Below are 14,315 nucleotides of genomic sequence, written 5' to 3' on the forward strand. Positions count from 1 at the left end.
TAGTCACTGCCAGAACTATGTACGTTGGGGCATGTTGAATCTGTAGATGGTTGGCACCGCTGCGGGGGTTGGTGACTATTTTTTGCTTGTAGACAGCCGGCTGGAGAAGGTCACAGGAACCTTCCTTGAAGGCTTTCGAGAAATGTTGGTTAGGTCATAAGCGTTTTCCCATTTTGAGATGTTCTTTATTTTTCGCAGTTTTTATCCTTTTGCGTTTCCTTACTACAAAGCATGAGCGGCTTGGGTAATAGCAACAGAGAAGCGTAGCTGAAGAAAGGTTTTAGACCCGCGGCTTTTGCTTGTGCTGGACCCAAAAGGTTCAGGAACTGGACCCACATAGAGTTGGGGCCATACTTCAGATCTTTAGCTGCCTCGTATAATGCTGTGCTAGGCCTTGCAGCGGCTGGGCAGATAGATGGCAATAGATTAGGCACACAGGGAAGAGAATGGACGCGCTGTTCACACTTCGGCAAGACGCCGTATGTGAGGATGATGGAAGTATATGGTCGCATGTTGGCAGGCGAGCAAGACTCTTCCGCCTGTAGGAAAACTTTTTAAAAGGAGCTGGCTCTCTATAACGATGTCGCTGCGTATCCCGATCTGGCGAGGAACAACCACGGCATTCGGCAGTTAGCGCTATTCTTTGTTTGTGCGGAATAACGCGGGATCCATAGATCCAGCAAGTCCGTGGTGCAACAGTGATGAAGATGATAGCGTCCTTGAGTCGAAAAGTTTTAATCATTCCGAAAACCCTCATTTGAGACGCCGCCGGGTCATCGGCTTAGTTTCTTTCTTACTTACGTTGCCTTCTTGCTCGTTCTGTGCTTCTCGTCTCAACCCACATCATCTTCAGGTGGTGGAAGAAAAAAGGGAAGAGGTGCCCGAAGACCCTTAACTTATCGCAGTAGCCCACTGCTCGACTACCACTAAAACCATAGCTGTCATCCAACAATAGTAGTAGTAGCAGTAGTAGTAGTAGTAGGTCTCGGCACCCTCGATCTTGGTTATACACAGCTAGGCCAAAGGAAAGAAGCGGTCAATAGAGGGAATAGAGATACTCTGGCCGCATCTTAGTGAAGTCTAGTGCCTACCGCTTACTTCCCAACACCTCGACAGAGTCGCTTTCTCAGGTACCGTATGTACTGCGCACAGCCTTTCGTTGGTTACGCATACGCTTGCCGCCTTGCCCCGAAAGACGTTCGTTTGCTTGCAGAAGCCAGTAGTCGTGGCAGTAACTTGTGCAACTCTCATAGATGACTCCACTTCCGGTTCCCAGTAGTGCAACACTTATTTTCAGTAGCAATTGTCCAACAGCCGTAATCCGCAGGGTACACGATATTGTTGGCCTGCCACGTTTTTAACTATGCGACTCATACGTCGATATTTTCCGTGCACCTTTCCACGGTGAGTTTTCCTATAAAAAAAAAAGCGAGACCAGGAAAAATGACAAAGAATACAGTGTATTCTATATATAGCTGAATACACCTTAACCTGTGCTCGTGCCAAGGGAAATTATAACAAAAAGTTATACAGTAGAGTAGCAAAGTGTACGTGTCTAGTAAGAAATGATACGACGTGTCCGTCAGTCGTTTTAGTGCATATAGATTATCACATGGGTCAACTTTGCTTGTATGGGCAATGAATTTACTTTTTTTTTTACATAATCCACTTAGGAATGGAAGCATCGTATAGTTACGTAAACACGCACATTAAAGCCATATATCTATATATATACGTATACGTATATATGAAGGGTTGGATATGAAAGCAATCTACAGTGTTCATGCGCATTATTATTTAAACGTAATACCGGTAGACAGCCTTACAAAAATGTATCATTTGTTTGAAGCTGGCTAGACTTGGAAACTTTTTTTAAATCTACACTTTGAAAAAATACGTTACTGTTGATCTTGAACTAGTAGCGTGTCAGTATTTGGTGAATCGTAACCACTATCTGTTTATAAAATAAACCATCAAATTATACCTATATTTGTATAAGCGAAAGTTCATCCGTGTTATTTTCTCCCTTTCTAACAAGTTATTCTTGTCACTCGAAACATTTCGAGTAGCATATATTAATTGTGATTCAGTTTAGAGATGTGATGGACCAGTCCTTAACGCCAGTCAAGAGTAAGTAGAAGTCTATAGCAGATGACCCTATAATAGGTTGTTTCTAGGGGGTGGACCTAGTTCCAGGGACACCTATTTAAATTTTCAGTGAATTTTCTGGACGATTAATTACAAACAACGTGAGGCGTTGCTGCATATACGTACGCTTAACCGTTACGAACCGCCATCGTTGTCAACCTCAGCACCTGGAGATGAAGACAAGTTAGGCTCGTTTAAATTACTCTATCTGCGCATTACGCAGGCCCTCGACTGTATAAGTGATCTGAAACGAATCAAAGCACTCTACGTTGATCTCTCACCTATTATTATTAGTTATCGATGAAGGCATGGAAATCAAACAAGCAGCTGTGAAAATGTAAGATTGTTTTCAACATCAAAGCGGTGCTTCTTGTAATGGCTGGTTCCGGGAACTCTCTCTGATTTGGATTCCAATAAATGTCGCGTGCCTTCCTCGTTAAGGTTGGCAGCACCGCTATGCGTAAATGTGGTGCCATTGACGGTGTATACCTTTGTCCTTTAAAAGTCCGCGCACGGCGGAGAGACATACAGAATTAAATGCAATTATTCGGAAAGCAAAAGCGCCTTAGATATTTGAGCCTTGGGGGTTTGGATTGGTCTGGGAGTCGACAACCGGATGGCGTATTGACAAATGCCTACATAATTATCTAACGTACACTAACTTGCTTCTACGTCCACCACGGCTCGTTTGCTACAGAACAGGTGGTCAAACACTTAAATGCAAAAAAATTCGAAAGTACGTTAATCCTAGTTATTGATTGACATCTGTTCGCTCTTATTACAATGGAAAATAAGGGGTCTGTAAAAAAAAGGAGTCTCAAAAAAAAACCTGATTAGAAGGATGATACAACCTTTGTTATCTAGTACGGGCGACAAGCTGAACGAAATAAGATACTATAAAGAGTGACCTGTAGAAGTAACGTAGCGTTTATTTTGGAGCTCATAACGCAACTCTCCTCTATTAATAGACTAGAAATAACAGTCCAAGTGACAGTCTTTACTACTATTCCATACTCAGAATCAGTAATTTTGCGCTGTAATCTACATTCGCTGAGTTCCGTGTGTCATACGCACATTCAGAGAGCAGTTTTCCCTCGGGAAACTAGGCTTCACCATTTGTTGTAGTTATCATTAAATGGTCGTCCACAAATAATACACTTGCTACCCTAATGTTTGTCGACCATCAGCTGAGCGACAGCGTTCGGCCTTGCCAAATTGGACTAACAGGTAACTTTGCGAATTTTCACTTTCTTCCGAAAAACTTGCTTAGATTGACAAAGTTTACAATTGTAAGGGAAAGTCTTTGCCTTATCCGTACTTTAAACTTTAATTAAGATACTTCTTATAAAACATCATGACGATTTTTTTCGCAAGTTGTATTCAATCTAGTTTTCTTACATAATATTATTTCTTCAGACTAAGCTAGTAGTATATATTCTAAATAAGCCGTGGGAAGTGCTCTTCCCTTTTATATCTAGCAAGGTCAGGCGATTTCAGCCTTTGCTAACTCTTTCACCGGCTACTCACAATTGGATATGGCGGACCTGAAAAAACCACACTTAAATATTGAGAATTGGCATACGAAATAGAGAAGTTTAAGGCCCGGTTTCTCTGTCCTACTCTGGATTTTCCTAAAATACTTACCTGCTTCCATGTTTTGAGTCTCAAGTTCAGTATCACCGCTACGCGTTTCATCAGACGGCTAGCTCTCGTCACGAAATGCAGTGGATCAAACATAGAGCACAATGTGTTCCTTTGATTACTATGCTAATACCTCCAAGTTATCACGGGAACTTAGTAACTTCGCCTAATCAGCTACAACCGTTCGTTAAAAAAGGTCTTATTTTTCAAAAAGCGAAGATCTGAAATGTACGGTTTAACCAGCTATTTAGCAGTAATCAGTAACTCAAAAAGATCGTATACCAATTATTCAGTACAAGCGATTTCCAAAAGCGACAGCAATACTTTCTTTCGTAATGATCAAACCAAGGAAAGTGATGACATCATCCGTCGTATCAGAGACTACAATCATGTTATCAATACCATACAACTATTACGGAGCACTATAAAACAGAACAAACACAATTTCAATTTCGATCAACGACTACTCCTATGTTTCACCTAAGACAACATTGCAGAGCAGATGTACGGTGTAATAGATTTGCGCCTTACTCTACTAGAAAACATCAGTTCAACTAGAGACTCTGTAAACACTGCATGGCCCGGAGGCACTATGCAGCAGAAAATTTGACGCAGTACCAACATCAGCCGCGGCCGGAGCTGATGTCGTTCGCTCATAGCGCCACTGTCATCAGCGCCGACAACGAATGTCGGCAAGTCGACAGAAAAGGCTTAAATAGCTCTTGAAACGCTACAGGCGTGCCACGACGAGCAGGAACGCAAGATAAAGCTACGTCAAACGAACTTCGCTCCGAAACATGTTCAACTGTTCACAGAGACTCTCGGTCTCACGTGGGCGCATTCATCTGGGCGGGCGCTAGCCAGGGTTTCCTGTGTAGCCCAGCTTGTTTTCTTTACGAATGTTAACTGTCCTATCGTTGTCTACCTAGCGAGTCATGTTGTACAGAATTCAGAGGGTTCGAAACGCCGGGTTCTTACTATAGATAGATATAGTCCGCGCATAGAATACAGAGGTTGTTATGGTTGTGAGCAAGCGACTAGAATCTCAGTGTGAGAATCCCTCTAGGAACTAGACTCTAGAAGGAGTAGACCAGCCGACAGATCGACGTGAATTAGTCCTTGACGCTAGTCAACGCCCCTTCTCGAACACTTAATCTATTGTCGCTCTCCTGTCATCTACTTGTTCTATGCTGTTCTACAGAAGCCTCGTCCTGCAACCCTATTTTAGCTGCAGCCGCGCGGCTCTAAACGCCCTTTTGAGACTGCCTTCCCTCTGTTTTAGATGGAGCGCCGCTTCGGAGGGGGCATTTTTTTAAGCTAAAACCGGATCAGCGGTATACTGGCTCGTCAGAAGAGCTCGCGCGGAAGTTTCGCTGTTGAAAGTGCCATTGCTAGTTAACTGTAAGAGCTGGTGAATGTATCTAACTTTCAGATATACTGGGACGCTTCTAGAGGTTGAAGGGAGCCGGTTAGTTCTACAAAGCCGGTTGATAAACGGAGTTGCCTTCTCATGCACTACGACAAGTCGAGTTGGAGCCACAGCGATAGTGGCTAGGTTGCTTTTTCTTTCGGTCACGGGCCATTGCAGTTGAAAACGATCCGGCAAAGAGCTTTCGCAGGTTACCAGAAAAAACCGCGCGGGCTTGGTAGAAGCTCAATTGTTTAGAGACTCAACTGCCTCAGCAAAGTTTTTCAACGGGTTCAAGCCGTTAATCTTATAACATTCGCATGTCATAAAATTAAATTCGGTTCCATTAATAATGCCCATCGGTCTCGCAACGTGGGGTTAGGGCACATCATGCGGTTGACGGTGGTGCGGTAGTGTGACGCCACGTTTTTCGCTAGCCACGACTAAAGCGATTGCTTGATAAGTGGTCTCGTTCTAGCCATCTGCGTGTCTACGAGCGGAGCAAGCCGTAGACTGGAAGTCAGCATGGGAAGGAGGGGGTTGAGAATATTGTGAAGAAAAGCTGTTTTTCTTAACCTGTTTCTTCCGACCTATAGAAATTACACAATCCTGGAAAATCGAAGGACACTGCCAGTTCGCGTTTAGAGTCAGCTAGACGAAAGTTGAAGACTTTCGATTATAATTAGTATTGCACTGATTACCCGTTTTATGATGAGCGCCCACTTTTTTACCCTATTCTATTTATTTTTCTTTTAAATTTATTTTTATCTATTTATTATTCTACTTTATATGCAGATTTTTTGTTGAAATTAATATATTTCGATCTTTAGAGTCACACGGCCTGTGATATATACATTAAGCAAGTGTTTATATCAGAAAACCTGTTTCGGATTTTGTTTTCACTGCGAATTCAATTGCTTTTAGTACCGTTCAATAATCTTCGAAGCTAAACGTGAAACGCTTCGTAGAACATTATATTAAAAAAGTCATCTTCTGTATACATTTGTCCCTCCCTTTGTATTTGTTAAGATTAATCTAAAAATAATGCTATAATCCTATTTAATGGTTTTTCAGTACCTGCAGGTGTATCGGCAGTTAAACGACATCTGTAATTCTACCGCTATACCAGTTACCGTAACCAGGCAGTTTGTTCAGATTCATCTAATGATTTCGTATCAGTCACTAGAATGCATGTGATAACAGGACCAATGTAATGGCCTTCGCTTCACTCGGTATAAGCATTGCAAACTAAGTCAGCGCGAATAGTTTGACGATTGGCCATCACAAATTACACGTGTCAGTTAAATCGTGATGGTCACAGCCATGCCTAGGTACATTTTGTTAATGCAGAATGAAACGTCCTATTTCTGACAGAACTGCACAGCCTAGCGCTTTCTTTGTTTCTTTCAGGCGACTTCACTCTTTTGCATCTATCTCGCGGCGACATAGCCGCTTGAAGGTTTTCGCTCGCTGAGACGGGCCTGAGTAGTCTGGCTGGCTCTCAAGGTGAGTTACAGACGGAGAAAATCCACCTTAGTGGACAAAAAAGAGTACGATGGTCCGAACAGGACCCAAAAGAAAGCACGCCAGTGGAGATTGTGGAATAGAGGTAGCGAGATGTCACCAGGAAACGAGAGGTTACAAATACGGGACCAGGGATAAGTGCGACAAATACGGGACCAGGAATAAGGGACGTGGTAGAGAAGGGTATGAAGAAAATCAGCTCCGTGTGTAAAACGATCTTCTGCACTCAACTGCACAGAAAATTCTGCTGCCTGTAGTTTGACAAGGGTCCGTAAGGAAAGGGTCGGAAATAAGTCAGCCGGAACGAAGGCATGACGGGAAGCACCTAACGCGTTGGTCGCGAAACCGCTGATCGCAGGCGGCTGATGCTTACGAATAAAGTACCGATTCACTGATATAGATTCGCTAAGGAGGCTGAGCAGTTCCTCCGTGTAGATTGGTACGTGGTAAAGTACATTTCCCCAAAGAATCAACTGCTGAAGCGTAGCAACAGCAAAAAAGGAGGCTTGTAGAATCTACAGAAGGTTCTAATGAAATTTTCATTATATCTAAGCCTGAAAAAGTCGAAAAAAATAAACATGCACTATAGATAATATTGCTTTCTTGACGCATGTTGCGTTATATCTATTTGCATATATATAATGTAGATAGAAAGTATTGAACTCACTACACGTCTTATGACGGGGCATTGCAGATAGCGTGTGGATTCCGATAGACGTACACAAATGTTATCCGTAGAATTGAACTGATCTGGCGGATTTTCTTTTATGAGTCGGACGAGACAAAAAGAAAAACACTTTCTTTCACCTATTATAGGTTTTTGGTTTGTTGAAGCGCTAGTTACGTTCGACTTCTCCACGGGGAACTTCCGGGTGGCAGTATCGTATCGCGTACGAAGCATTTGATCGATATCGGACAGTCTGATTGGAACCCTGTACTAACAGATATATCGTGATGTGTCGGTCGTCTCACTGTTGCCTCCTGAAAAACAGAAACTACCTGTTACTTTTTGAAAGGAGTACTGTTCTTTCTTTGTCGAATTTGGAAAAGCATCAACTTGGATAGAACATAGGCAGATTATGGCATTAATTAATAGGTCTTTTTATCTCATTGCACAATATATTCACGTAAAGGTTGACACGCTGCACCTGACCAGTCGAGCCGTTCGTACCGAACTATCAGGCTACGCAATCAGTTATCGAGTCCAATAAGCTGAGCACATTTCTCTTAAACGGGCAACTGGGTATCTATGTATGAGCCCCCTAACGCTGGGTCAGATTTTTGCTGGATTTGAATGCCCCTTTGCTTACATGCGACCCTGTTACATGTAACGCTATAGGAACGTTCGGTTAAAGCAATAGAAGAACAGGACATAGCGCACATGTGTAAAGAAAAAGAAGAAGTGAAGTTAGATGCCTTCTCTTTGAGCTGTCTGTAATGCTCGAGGTTGAGCTGCCTCAAATACCGCTACGTCCTGCAGATTTGCTGTTGTGATACTGCGAGCGATCCTTTCGGAGCATAAGGTAAACTAAACACTTAAACAAACCAGTTTCGCGAGCCCCTAGCCTTCGTAGGACCAAGGCTCGAGACTAAGCTCCTCGTCATGTAGTTACCTTGCGATAACTTTTCGGTAACTATCAGTTGACCAAAGAGAACCAAAAAAAAAATAGCTTTCAAATAAAGTAGTTTGTTTATTAAGACCTTCAAGCGCTGTGTGGCTGGTGGTTGACCGCATGACTATCTTGCCGATGGTATCACTGTTTAACGCGTATTCTATGCTTTTCATACGAACGAAGCGCCTTTGTACCAAACTTACTTTGCACAAACGAGTGTTATTTGTCGTTTTTTATTTATTAGCTGTCCGTGTACTTCGTTAACACTAAATGAACGTGATGAGTAAGTTTATTGGCACAGCTGGACCTGAAATGCACCTAAACACGGATAGTTTATTGAAAAATATCAGCTATATCTGGGTCAAGATCTATTAGCGAAAATAAAAAGCTAAGACGATTTGCAGCCCATAGCTACGACGGCGATAGTAACAAGGCAAAATAAAATATTATAATTTGTGACCCGCGATTCGGAGGAAAGGGTGATACATTTGACGACTTAGAAGGCAGACATTTCTGACACAGAGGCAATTTATATTGGGATGTTGTCCTTTATTTACTGCAAACATCACTGATAATCGTATCACCTAGTGAGATTCGAATCTGCAGAACTTCATACAGTAGATACCTCATAATTACGCTGCTAAATATAATTAGCAAGCCACTTCTTGGATTGTCTTTTCCATCATAGATAGCCTTGAGATTATTTTTTCCGGAAACTCTATTCAAGATGAGTGCTGGTTCGGCTTCTGAATAATTCTCAATTCAATATTAGAAAAGCCATTAGAAGCTAAAGTCATCTCTCTTTCTAGATTTGTCGAGAGGAAGCATCTATAGTCCAAGCCATATTAGAAAAGAGTTAAGAAAAAAGTGTTCGGATTAGCACTAGTGCTACCACCCCCCGAATTGTTGAAGTTTACCGTTACTTACTTGTTTATAACGTTTTCGCCGCAGATTAGATAATTACAGAGACTTCGTATTGACATCTCGTTGAATAGTCCTCACATTGTTTCTGACCTTTTGTCATAAAAAGTTTCGAAGAGATAAGACGGGCGTATTATGTAGTCATAAGCTCATGGCTGTTAGAGAGACTTTGAGCAATCAACGCGATCTAAACGTGACAAAAAAAAGTCGAAAAATTGCTCGTCTATTTAAAACCATTTCCTAGTTGTCCCACTCAAATATGCCAAACTCGCAATAGCCGTCAGACCATTCTGCAACTAACTATTTTGTTAACCACCCGTCCTATTCTACGTACCATATTGCTAGGATCAAATAAATAGGACACGACAAAGGCTATCGATACGAATCACGACTCTCGCTCTATTCCTTCTTCCCTGACAACCTGCACACGTAATTGAGGTTTATAACGAGATATATATGTAGATTGCATCGAATAGAGTACCAATTTTAGGTATAAATAAAATTAAGTAAAAATAGAAAAGCTGTTAATTGCATCAAAGTCATCAAAGATAACGTCATGGAACACGGACGAATATCGTATACATCAAATTGATAAAGCCCGGCTCAGAGTCTCTCAATGACGAACAGCGCGCTCCACTCGTCACGTAAGTCTGTTGGCGTACTCGGTTCGAAAGTCCCTGATGCGAGGCAGCCTCACGAAAGTCTGCCAGTAATGATTAAACTCGTTTAGCAGGTCTATCCACTCTCTATTCTCTGCTGACCTTAAAAAAGGCCGACGGCTAATGAGGTCAGGCAAGTTGCCGAGCCGTCTAACCATTCAGAGGTTTAGCTGGAAAGATCTATTGTATTATGGACACACTAGCGGTTGAAAGAGAACAGGTTTTCAACAGTATTCTCTATAGACAGGGTACCACTCGAATGGGAGAACAGCCGTCGATCTGCTCATCACACGAGAGGCTGAATATACTTCAAGCGGGTCAAATTATCTCTCTGTACCGCCAACGAATGGGAGTGAAGCGGAGAAAGACAGTACCCAGGGGCATTCTGTAATACTATTCGGGGGGTATAGCTGGAATGCCGGGGTCAGGACCGAACCTAAAGTGAATGAAATGAAATGATAGAGTTAAGGTCTCGAATGACTGCGTTAGTCATATACATCGAGATACTCAATGACTAGTTCCACTCCTCATTTGCACACATCCAAACCCCCAACATTTGTTGAAGGGATCGTCACTCCTGCAGTAACTGGAACTTTTACGTGGACGAAAAAAAAGATCACAAAAGATGATTTGATTCTTTTAAGTAAGCTTTGACTGCGGACAGTAACTGGATGCTAGAAACAAGCTACGATATCATTGAGACAATTGATGAAACCTTAAATCAATTCCATTCCATTATCAAATTAAATTTTCGTTTGTAGAGTAGAGCGAAGGTAAATCATAACCTCAAGGTCGTATATACATTTTCAAAACAACTCGTACAGGTGTTCGCGCTCACTCATCAGTTAGAGTTTTTTTTTTAGGATGCGCGGGATTTATTTAAATTTATTAGAAAAATTGTGCTATTGGCTGAAATGAGCTATTCAGTTATGTCACTGAATGAGTTTTACCTCTATTTTGATAGATGCAGAGTACACGTTGTAGCAATGAACTGAAAAATCTTAGCTGTCGTTCTTAATTAAACCGAAAAATATAAATCACCCCTATTATTACTATTCATAATAGAAGAATCGCCCATAGAGATTCATCCTGTTATCGATCACACCGGCTCTGCATTGGAATTATGGCAGCAAAATAAAGGTAGTCTTTATTATACATACGTATTGCTACAACATGTTGCAAAACAAGACGACGATCCTAACTTCAACGACGCCATAACTTAAACGGCCAGGCCTTGAAGGAGACTAGGACGTCCCGTCAATGACACAGTCTATAGGTAAATAACGAACGTTACTATTCTCACTATTATAACGTCGATTGGCTAGCTAAAGTAATCTGAAAATACCATATAATTTCGCTTGCTGTATGATTTAGCTATGCAAGAATATTCGTACATACAAAGTCGGATTCAAGCTCTTCATGTTTACATTTGTCGTTACGGGTATACTGGATGTCTTCCATTGGGGTTTCTTATCGATGATTTAAACTTCGCGGTTTCAAACGCTTATAGTGCAAGCACTAAATGCTATGGCTAGGCAAGGATGCATGGGCTACGGAATGCCCTTCGTTGAACTTGCATAGACTGAATAAAGGCGGTACGCGTAAATATTACTTAGACGGCAAGTTTCATAAAGTTTTGCGCAGCACGCGTATACGTGAACCGGCATTGTCGTCTCTGAACAAAACGCGATGAAGCTTCTTCGGATCGGCACTGTTTCATCTCAGGCCGTGCGTTGCTCTATACGTATGCGTCCATCACAGTGCGTTATGTAAGACAGCGCTAATAATTCTATGAAAGATATACGGGTTGGTTAACCTTAAATTACTTAGAAATATATGGTACAACATAAAAATAGCTAGACCAAATTTGTGTGTACAGATCGCTAGACACTTCGTTGACTCTCAGCTATACTTCTTCTCAAACAAAGACTTGCTCTGACCGGTTCGGCATTACGTTGAAGACTTACGCAAGGCCTGCTATAATGGTATATTTTTTCTTTAGCTTTTCTGTTCACGCATTGTGGATCTGTCCATGAAATGGGAGAGTTAATGTGTTTCAGATGCTTTTCAAACTTAAGCAAGTTCGAAGCTTTTATAAGGTCTTCAAAGAGGTTCAACTATACATTCATTAGTTAATAGCTGTCTACAACTGTTTTTGGCGGTATTGGATTTACCCTCACTCGATGTCTAAGGATCCAACCTATCGCTTAAATTTCGAAAACTGTTCGTTGGCACAACTTTCGTACTACTTCGCTTTACGTGTATGTATATTTGTTAGATGCAGGCGAACCTATTACATTTATAGTACCATTTACTTCTCCACAAGCCCAAATGGACAACACAAAGTGCGGTTGCACGGTGATGTAACTGCGACATCTCAGTACTATTAAACTACTGGCTATTTTTATTCTACTAAGACCTCTGCAATTACAATTTTAATTCCTATTTGGTTTTGGCTTATCCCTGCGCCACCTCTTGGACCTATTTGTCTACCTAGGTGTTCCTGCGAACGGGTTAAGGGAGCCGCCCATCCATTAGTTTCGTCTTCTAGTCCTCGTTAGACCCTGTCTTGTTCACCCTTTTCAACCACCAGCTGCTTACGCTCGGCGAGGTACCATGTTTTGGGCGTGCCGGCCTTACCCCAGGACAACAGCGATAACAAGCCCGCCTCGAGCGGCAGTACCATTAGTGGCAGCGGGCTGAGTTAATGAAATTGCTGAACGGAGCACCAAACGGATACATTTTCTTTCGCTTTCAAAAGAGAGGCTTCTTCGCGTCAAGGGTCTTTTCGAGGGCCCTTCACTCGAGAAACAACCAAAGCTAAGCTGAGGGAAAGAGGAAGCACCTAAGAAGACTACTTGTCCTCAGAACTACAAAGGACCGCCGCCGCAATGAGCGGGCCCTATATGGCCTGCTGATGGTGTAAAGCAGGCAAGTATATTAATGCCTACGTGTACGGATGCAATGTACGAATGATATTAAACGAGAAGGGTTTAGGATTGTGTGGATGCCAATAAGTATCAACCATGGCTCATATATATATATATATATATATATACATAGAGTGAGAGAGAGAGGGAGGGAGGGAGAGGGAGAGGAAAATAACTGGTATGCTCATTTGTTAACCTTGTTTAAAGTATAAGATTAGGATCCCTTAATGTGTGCTTTCCGATTTCAGTGTGTGACTTATGAATTCAATTATATACTCTTTTTCTACAACAATAATTTTTATATAGATAGCAAAAGCCGCTCACCTACTATACATTTGAATTCCAGGTGGCGCTCTAAATGAGTTATTTCATGTATCTACTACTCGGAATCGCCCTGCATAAAAAAAAATCAAGGGTTTTCTCTATTTAGAAGATGTTTCGTCTAATCTGCGACGAGCTTTTACGAATCGGGTTAATAAAGTGCACCACAGCACACGCTTGTTTCATATGACAGCCGCGAGTCTCCATCGTCTCATCGCTTAAAGAGTCCACTGAACCTGTTTCATCTTTAGGTTTTTCGGGTTAGTGCAACAACCATTTGTTATACAAGACGTTACTCAATTTCACTGTGGTATTTCGCTATGCAGATATGTATATAAGTGCACTGCAGAAGACAGAGCACGAGTCGGGAAAACTGCCCCGACATCACAACACGAATCGGTTGTTATGACAACAAGGAAGCAGGTTCGTCATTTTTTTTTTTAATTTATAGCACATTCCTTATTTATTTAAAATAGGGTAAACTGGTCAAAAATGCCCTGCCGTGCGTTCAAGGCATACTTCCAAAGTTGACCTTTAGTTTTCCGGTCAATTTTTAGAGGGCGAACGTGTCCATTGTTTTCCGGATGTTCGTAGGCGTCGTTGTTGTCGTTTACGATAACTTCAATCAACAGCTCGGCCAACCCTAGCCGTCCCATGGACCCTGAACATAAGCGTAATATCACATTTCACCTGGATAGAATTAGAACGCGACTATTTCGTCACGCACGGTTCAAAGTGTTTGGTTTTCAGAGTCCTCAATTTTGTCGCATAAGCGCTGAGTCAGCTATAAAAATGTCTATGCCATGCACACTTTTGACAGAGGCCGCCTAGCATCGAAACGATCGTGTTCGTAAGACCTGGAAACCGATCTGCCTCGGGCGTGTAGTTTTTTTTTTTTACATTTCACGAAGTCAGGTCATCTACACTGTTGCTCGCCTTTCACCACTAAACTAAAAACAAGCACAAAGGCCGCCAAGCTACGGTGTAAAAATTTTACACAGGATAGACTGTAACGTCTAATTCGTCGTTGACTCAAAATTGTTTGCATTATTTTGCTAAACCTACAATTGGCCAAACCTATTTTTCTCATACTGCTGATGTCTCACCTATGTATCGAAGCAGAAGCTGCCCTAAACTGAGCTATCGCTGC

At 41.9% G+C, this 14,315-nt stretch overlaps 1 long non-coding RNA gene across 1 annotated transcript in view; it reads left to right on the forward strand.

Moving 5' to 3' along the window:
- Nucleotides 1–12,836, forward strand: part of LOC147752228 (uncharacterized) — a 102,888-nt gene extending 90,052 nt beyond the window's left edge. The window contains exons 3-4 of the long non-coding RNA XR_015314622.1: nucleotides 6,608–6,703; nucleotides 12,412–12,836. This is a non-coding gene — a long non-coding RNA (uncharacterized LOC147752228). The remainder of the gene's footprint in view (nucleotides 1–6,607; nucleotides 6,704–12,411) is intronic.
- Nucleotides 12,837–14,315: the final 1,479 nt, after the last annotated feature.

Source organism: Varroa jacobsoni, unplaced genomic scaffold, assembly GCF_002532875.2.
Source record: "Varroa jacobsoni isolate VJ856 unplaced genomic scaffold, vjacob_1.0 scaffold_1393, whole genome shotgun sequence".
In the NCBI taxonomy this organism is placed as follows: domain Eukaryota; kingdom Metazoa; phylum Arthropoda; class Arachnida; order Mesostigmata; family Varroidae; genus Varroa; species Varroa jacobsoni.